This window comes from Acinonyx jubatus, chromosome C1, assembly GCF_027475565.1.
Source record: "Acinonyx jubatus isolate Ajub_Pintada_27869175 chromosome C1, VMU_Ajub_asm_v1.0, whole genome shotgun sequence".
NCBI lineage: Eukaryota > Metazoa > Chordata > Mammalia > Carnivora > Felidae > Acinonyx > Acinonyx jubatus.
Genome location: NC_069381.1, coordinates 129,267,581 through 129,274,664, shown reverse-complemented (window position 1 = coordinate 129,274,664; position 7,084 = coordinate 129,267,581).

Sequence of the window (7,084 nt, the reverse complement as noted above, 5' to 3'; positions counted from 1 at the left end):
TAATAACTTTTCCCATTTTTCATATACCACAACTATATGGGATATTAAGAAATTGTGTGTAGTCTCAGCTAGTGAATGACAAAGCCCCAGTGAGAAACTGTAGACCATGTGTTTAGAATCAATACTGCAGGGCACCTGGGTGCCTCAGACAGTTAAGCATCTGACTCGACTTTGGCTCAGGTCATGATCTCGTGGTTCGTGAGTCTGAGCCCTGCATCAGGCTCTGCGCGGACAGTGTGGACCTGCTTGGGATTCTCTCTCTCTCGCTCTCTCACTCGTGCATGCACTTTGTCCTCTCTCTCTCAAAAATAAATAATTAAAAATTAAAAAAAAAAAAGAATCAATACTGCAGAGTGAACAGGAAGGGCTGGAATGTCAGGCAATCATGTGCTCTTTTACTTCTGGGGCTCCAAAACCTGAGTTGTTGCTTGAATAAAATTTTATACATTTATATTTGAGAGAAGTTTTCCACTTAATACTTGTGTCCCATCTCCTATATAGGGCAAAACTGGAAGGGTGAAATGTGGGAACTTCTGGCATATCAGTTCATAGCATAGTCTCCACTTTCTTGCCAAAGAGGGATTGCTGGTGGGCCAGAACAAGACATATAGCATTGAATCCATTTTATAATGTTCCTTTGAAAACTCTGGTTTCCATGAATTTCAATGATATGAACAGAGATACCCCAGCATCTCCTTCTCTAGTCTTTCCCTCACAGCAGGTCTCCCACCCCCAACTGCTTTTCTGAAACAGCTGATTCCTGTCATCTGACACAATAACTCAGGCAGGAGTTTGAGAGGTGAAGAGGGAACAAAAGAGTAGATGCTGGCACTGGCTTCAGATTTCTTACCTTTGCATGGCCAACTGTGAACAGTGCAGGTGCATAACGATACTGTTTTCATGAACTTACTTTGGACAAAATAAGATCTTGAGATGGCATCAATTTTGTCTTGGAAAAGTAAGATATGGTTACATACGTTGAGTATCCCAACACACAAAAGAAATGGAATATGCTATATTCTCCAGATGGGTAACAAGATTCATTACAGAAATGGTAGCTGGTGTTCATAACAGAATAGGGAGAAAGGAGAGCTTACCTGTGGCTTCAGAAATCGCCAGACGTGATACACCCACTTAAAGTGACAACTGTCCATATGGCAGTTTTTACCGACTTTTACTGCATAGGGACATCCTGACACCCAGCAACGATGTGCTTACCAGATAGAAGTACCATAAAGACTTTGAGGCATTTCTCTTGCTGATCTCACCTTTCCTCACCATCCATTTTCTTTACTGAAACAGCAGTGAAATTAGCATTTTATTTTTGAAGTTTTTTTTAAGTTTATTTATTTTGAGAGAGAGAGAGAAAGAGAGAGAGACACACACAGGAGGGGCAGAGGGACAGGAAGAGACAGAGAAACCCAAGCAAGCTTCACACTGTCAGCGCAGAGCCTGATGTGGGGCTCAAACTCATGAACCTCGAGATCATAACCCAAGCTGAAACCAAGAGTCAGATTCTTAACCAACTGAGCTGCTCAGGTGCCCACCAGCATTTCACTTTTTTTTTTTTTTTTTTTTTTTTAAGGATATGATCAGTGTTACATAACCTCAGTCATTTGGCAGTAAGGATTAAAAAAACATTGATGGCTTTTAAAGTTTAGATAAAATATTTTAGGTGATTAAAATTATTTCAAATACCATTTTTAGTTAAAATATTTAAGTACATGGTTTTTCAACTTGGATAAATAAATGGCATCAGATAAAATACAAATCAGAATTAAATAAGAAATAATTACTGTGTAGCATCTTTGGTTTAGGAATGACAAAGGGGAGTGTATGTTCTCTTTTTAATCACCAAAGGGAAAGAAAAAAAATGGTGTTATTATGTTTATATGGTATTTCAAGAGCTGCATCTTTCAAGGATTATTCCAAATATAGTATAAGAGAACGAATTTCTCCTTCAGATTCATTGTAAGTCAGTATCACTGCATGGAAAACAGATGCTATTGGAGGCAGAAAAGCTGCTTTATTGACACATTACTCAGCATTCTACAAAACAAAAGCAAAAAACAAACAAATTATGATGCATACATCTGAAGACCAAAGTTAAACATTTGTCACAGAACAGTGCATTTTTTTATGACTTCTAGATTTCTTTTACTTATGGGTCCAATGTCTTAATTAAAAGTTAAACCAGTTTTGTGTGTATAGTTAGTACTAAACTTAAAGTAAATGACACATTTTAGCACTTACCGCCCACACAAATGGACAGAAATTTAGCTAAACTTTCTCTACTGAGTTTGGTGATAAAATATAAATTGCTACTATGGGTTTAAGGTTGAATACTATCACTTAACATTTATTTCCATTTCACTAAAGATATACAGAAAACACTTTTTCACACACACATACACACTCACACAAAAACAACTTCAGTTTTCAGGGAGGAGTACTTAGTCGGAAACGGTCAATATCAGAAACAGAAACAGATGCACTTCTCTGAAAGGAGGTGTCTCTGCTGCTACTTTGTCCCCATTCATCTTTCAAAAAAGGGGAAGCTGTCGCTTTTCTCCCCAAACTTCAATATTTTTAATACTGGCTTTATTCCTGATACTTGATGGTCACGAGATTTTGCAGTCCTCAAAACTCATTTCAGAAAGCCCCTTCGGGAGATATCCTGGCTGGGACTCTGGCCTGAGTATCAAAATATTGTCATAAAATTGATATTTTATTGCTTTTATTCGTATAATTGGAAGCACTCTGATGCTAATCCTGTACCTTATCAGGTAGAGAGTGTTTGAATTTGGCAGAATCATGCCTGCAGCTTTTAATGACAGGCTCAAAATAAGTGTTGGCTTCTACATCACATTTCTGCCAACTTGAGGTTCACTATCAAAGAATCTAGATGCATTTAGAGAAGATTGAGAGAGAATACCAACAATAAGAAATAACCAACCAAATAAATAGTATCTAGGAGTGTTTTTATGTTGTTTTCTTTGAGTGGGATTTGTTATTCCTTTGTGTTTGTGGCATCCAACAAATAGAGCTCTGGTTTATTGGTCCATAAGCAGAAGAATGTATTCATGCTCACACACACCATGCTCCTCTTTATCTTTTTCTGAGCTTGCCTGCTCCAGTGTCTATTTTGAGGGATTGGTGTTGACTTTGGCTATTTTTCTTTGTTCCACTAACTCAGGTGTTCAATTCTTGTGCCAGACCCCATTCCCAACAATTGTGTGTTATGAATTTAACACCTAGTATTTAGTATCCTTTGTGAAGAGTAAATGGACAATGAAGAGTGAATGCACAGAGCATTAAACAGTCCACACAGGGAGCCCCAGACAAAATTAGAGTTTACAGTCAGTAGTACCAGTCTTTTTTCTCATTGTAGATTCTCTTCTCCTTTTTTTCTGCTCCTTTTCTTAACCCTCCCCCTTAAACTCCTTAGCCTTATCTTCTGTATACTCAACCTAGTTGTGAAGATTTTCTTATCATGTATCAGAAGATGAGAATAAATGGGGTGTACCATCCTTAGGGGTATCTGTATTGGAAAGTACTCCATGTAAGACCCCTTAAATCATAACATTATAGATCTATCCACTCCATCTCCTCTAAAAGCTGATTTTACTTCACACATAAAAGGATTTGACTACTTGGCCAGTAAATTCAGTTATGGTATACAGACAACCTTATAAAGTGTTCTGGCTGGAATTTATAGGTTGTTTCATTCTGTTGAGCAGTCATAATTTCAAAAGACACTAGATCGCAACTCTCAAGGTAGAATAATCATTGGTGGTGTCCTGATGAGCCAAAATGTCACAATAAGGCTAAATAGCATATGCTTTTGACCCAGCTGTCAGTTGTTATTAATAGGTTGACTTAAAAAATGAAAGCAGTAGGGGTGTCATCGACATTTTGAGGCCCATATGCTTAATGTAGTAAAACACCTGCCAGGGCTAGTTTCTGGTTCCAAATGAAGTAAATCAGCCTGCTTTTTCCCCCCACAGTTAAAAATACATCAACACCTACTAAGAATGTTACAATGTGCCATAACCCTCAGGCTATCACCTCTTCCACTCTGAACTGCTTGTGATTCAAGGTACAGAAACTCTTTCAATTCTTCTCACCTTTGGAATGAAATTTCTAATATATATTCTTTTACTGTGTGTGTGTGTGTGTGTGTGTGTGTGTGTGTGTGTGTGTGTGTTAATTAGGCTTCTCTCCTTTTATTATCTTCAAAGTTTACTAAGTTGAAGTGGAAAATCTGTGCACTTAAAACCTGGAAACCAAGGAAGATTTGGGAAATCCTATCTCAAGATGCTAAGTTGTTCTGATAATTGGATATATCAGAAGGTAACTCACACTTCTAAACAGTTATTTGTCAATCTATAGTAGTTCTTTACAGAGGCTAATAATCTAGTTTTAAAATAATTTATCTTGTATGGCTTCATTTAAAAGTGAAATAATCAAGTTGTTGGTCATTCTGTGGGTGTAATTCATTGAGTGTCATTAGAGTAGAGCTAAGCAGATAGGTCAAGCTGAATAATCTAAAAGCACTTAGTTGGCTTTTTGATTAGAATAGGTTCTCCACACTTTTGTAATTATGACATTAGTAGTTATTCTATGTTAGCAAGAATCTATTATTCCTTGTGCCTACTAGCCAAGGGAGTACTGGATTGTAGAGGACTGGATTGTAGAAGAAGAGTAGGAATAGAGTGTTGGTGGTAATTCATGCTTTATGCCAAGCTCTTGCTTGAGATTATTTGTGTTAGCTGCTTTTATATTCTGCTTCATTTCCTTTGGTAATCTTTAAATTTTTTTTAACATTTATTCATTTTTGAGAGATAGAGACAGAGCATGAGCGGGGAAGGGGCAGAGAGAAGGAGACACAGAATCTGAAGCAGGCTCCAGGCTCTGAGCTGTCAGCACAGAGCCTGACGTGGGGCTTGAACTCACGAACTGCGAGATCATGACCCGAGCCAAAGTTGGATGCTCAACTGACTGAGCCACACAGGCACCCCTCCTTTGGTAATCTTTTAGTTTGAATTTTCTATTCATTTTCTTCATTTACTTGGTGAGTTTAAAAACTTATCCTCAAGATAGTTCCAAAATAGCAATTCCCCAAATTTTTATCAATGATACATACATTCTATTACTGTACATTCTTCCAGAGTGACTTTTTGACAAGGAAAGTTTCATTTAACTATCCACATATTTTCCTTTAAGTCTTATTTTTCCCATCTTATACTTGTTACTTTAAACACTGAATCTTTCGCATCATTTAACAAATGACTATCCTACTGACAACTGTCATTGAACTTTCGAATGCATCTGATACACTGCCAGATGTTGACTACCAAGTTGAGAGAATCTAATTTATTTTCTACCTCATCTTCTTTCTTTCTTCTCCTGAGAAATAATCAATCCCATTTATAGTCATCATATCTCTTGTTGCTTTATCCAACTAACGCTTATAGGAGTGTTGAAACAGCAATGAAAGTTCATGCCAAATTCCTATAGCATTTCTAATGTTAGAGATGAACCGAATTTACTTTTCTGTGCATTGTGGAAAAAATAAAGGTAGTAATAGGATGTCTCAGCAAAGATTGTTGGAAGATAATTTCAAGAGTAAATGTCAGATCAATAGCATTATATTCTGCTGACATTTCTTCCCTTGTGGTGCCTCTAGTTCAGTTGGAATCTAAACTAGAATCACCTAATAAGCATAACCAAAGAAGTATTGCCATTGATTGTTGGTCTAATTGAGTTCTTTTTCAGGTGTTCACACCATCCAAAAGAAAAAAAAAGTATTTTCTTTACTTCTATGATCTTAATGACACCTTCTTAATTCTACATTCACTGTTCCTTTTATCTTTTTTTCTTCTCTGGTTTCACATTGCTTCTATTGGATTGCTTTATTATATCACTTTTGCAGTCACACAAAGACTCTTACAGCTCAAAAAATGGTAGTGTCCTTGATGATTATTTTTATATCACTGTTCAATAGCCTTAGTTAAAACTCTAATTTTATACATGCATATTGGATAAAAGAGCTCAAGGTCTTCTCAGGCAATAAACATGACAAGTCTTGTCTTTCACAGGCCATGAAAGTAGTTTCATTCTCCCAAGAACTACATCAGAGGTATCATGAGTGCTTCCTACAGCTATTCATTTGATGTCTCATTGGCACTGGATTAAAAAGTGGAAAAAAAATTTCTGATTGAAAATTTCCTTGAGACATGTTACATTCTCACTAAGTTTAACAAGTACCCATACAAGTAATAAAATAAAGATAGAAGGAGGAAAGTGATAACCCTTTTTTGGAAATTTTTTTGAAATAGCAATTTTGATGACTTATATAATTTAATCCCAATATAGACATTTCTTCAAATAATATGGAGATATCTTAATTGTATTTCTCCAAAGAAATGATGGTAAAAGTGCATTAGATGTTTTCACACTTTATTGAATCTTATTGGACTTCTTTTTATATGTCCATTCTACATATTGAATCAAGAACCACAATGATCTTTTACATTTGACTCCTTTTTCTTTCACAAACTATGTCTAATCCATACTAAACTCTTTCTGTTTTCTATTTGAAATATATTCAGAATTTCTGCATTTTCACTACCTTTACTGCCACCTGATTTCAGCTACCTCACCCTCTCACATAAATAATTGAAATATCTTCATAACTGGTCTTCCTTTGCACCTTGCCCCCTACAAAATGCTACAAGCATTTTCTCAGGAGAGTAGGCAGGGTGATGTTTTCAAAACATACCAGATTGTGTCACTTTTCTGCTCAATAATTTCCCAACCCATATAAGGAATTTCCCATATAAGTCAAAGTCTGAGAGTGCCATCCAGTGCCCTATGTTGTCTACATTTCCAATACTAGCCCCTACCTCTCTGATTTTTTCTCCCACAAAGATCCCCTATTCTTCTCCCATTCCTGCTACATTAACTTCCTGGCTGTCCACATGCCAGGCAGTACATGATAGCTCTTTCCAGTCCCAACTTAAATGTCACAGAGTAAGACCTTTGCTGTTACTCTATTTGCAAAACCAACCCTTCTACTCTC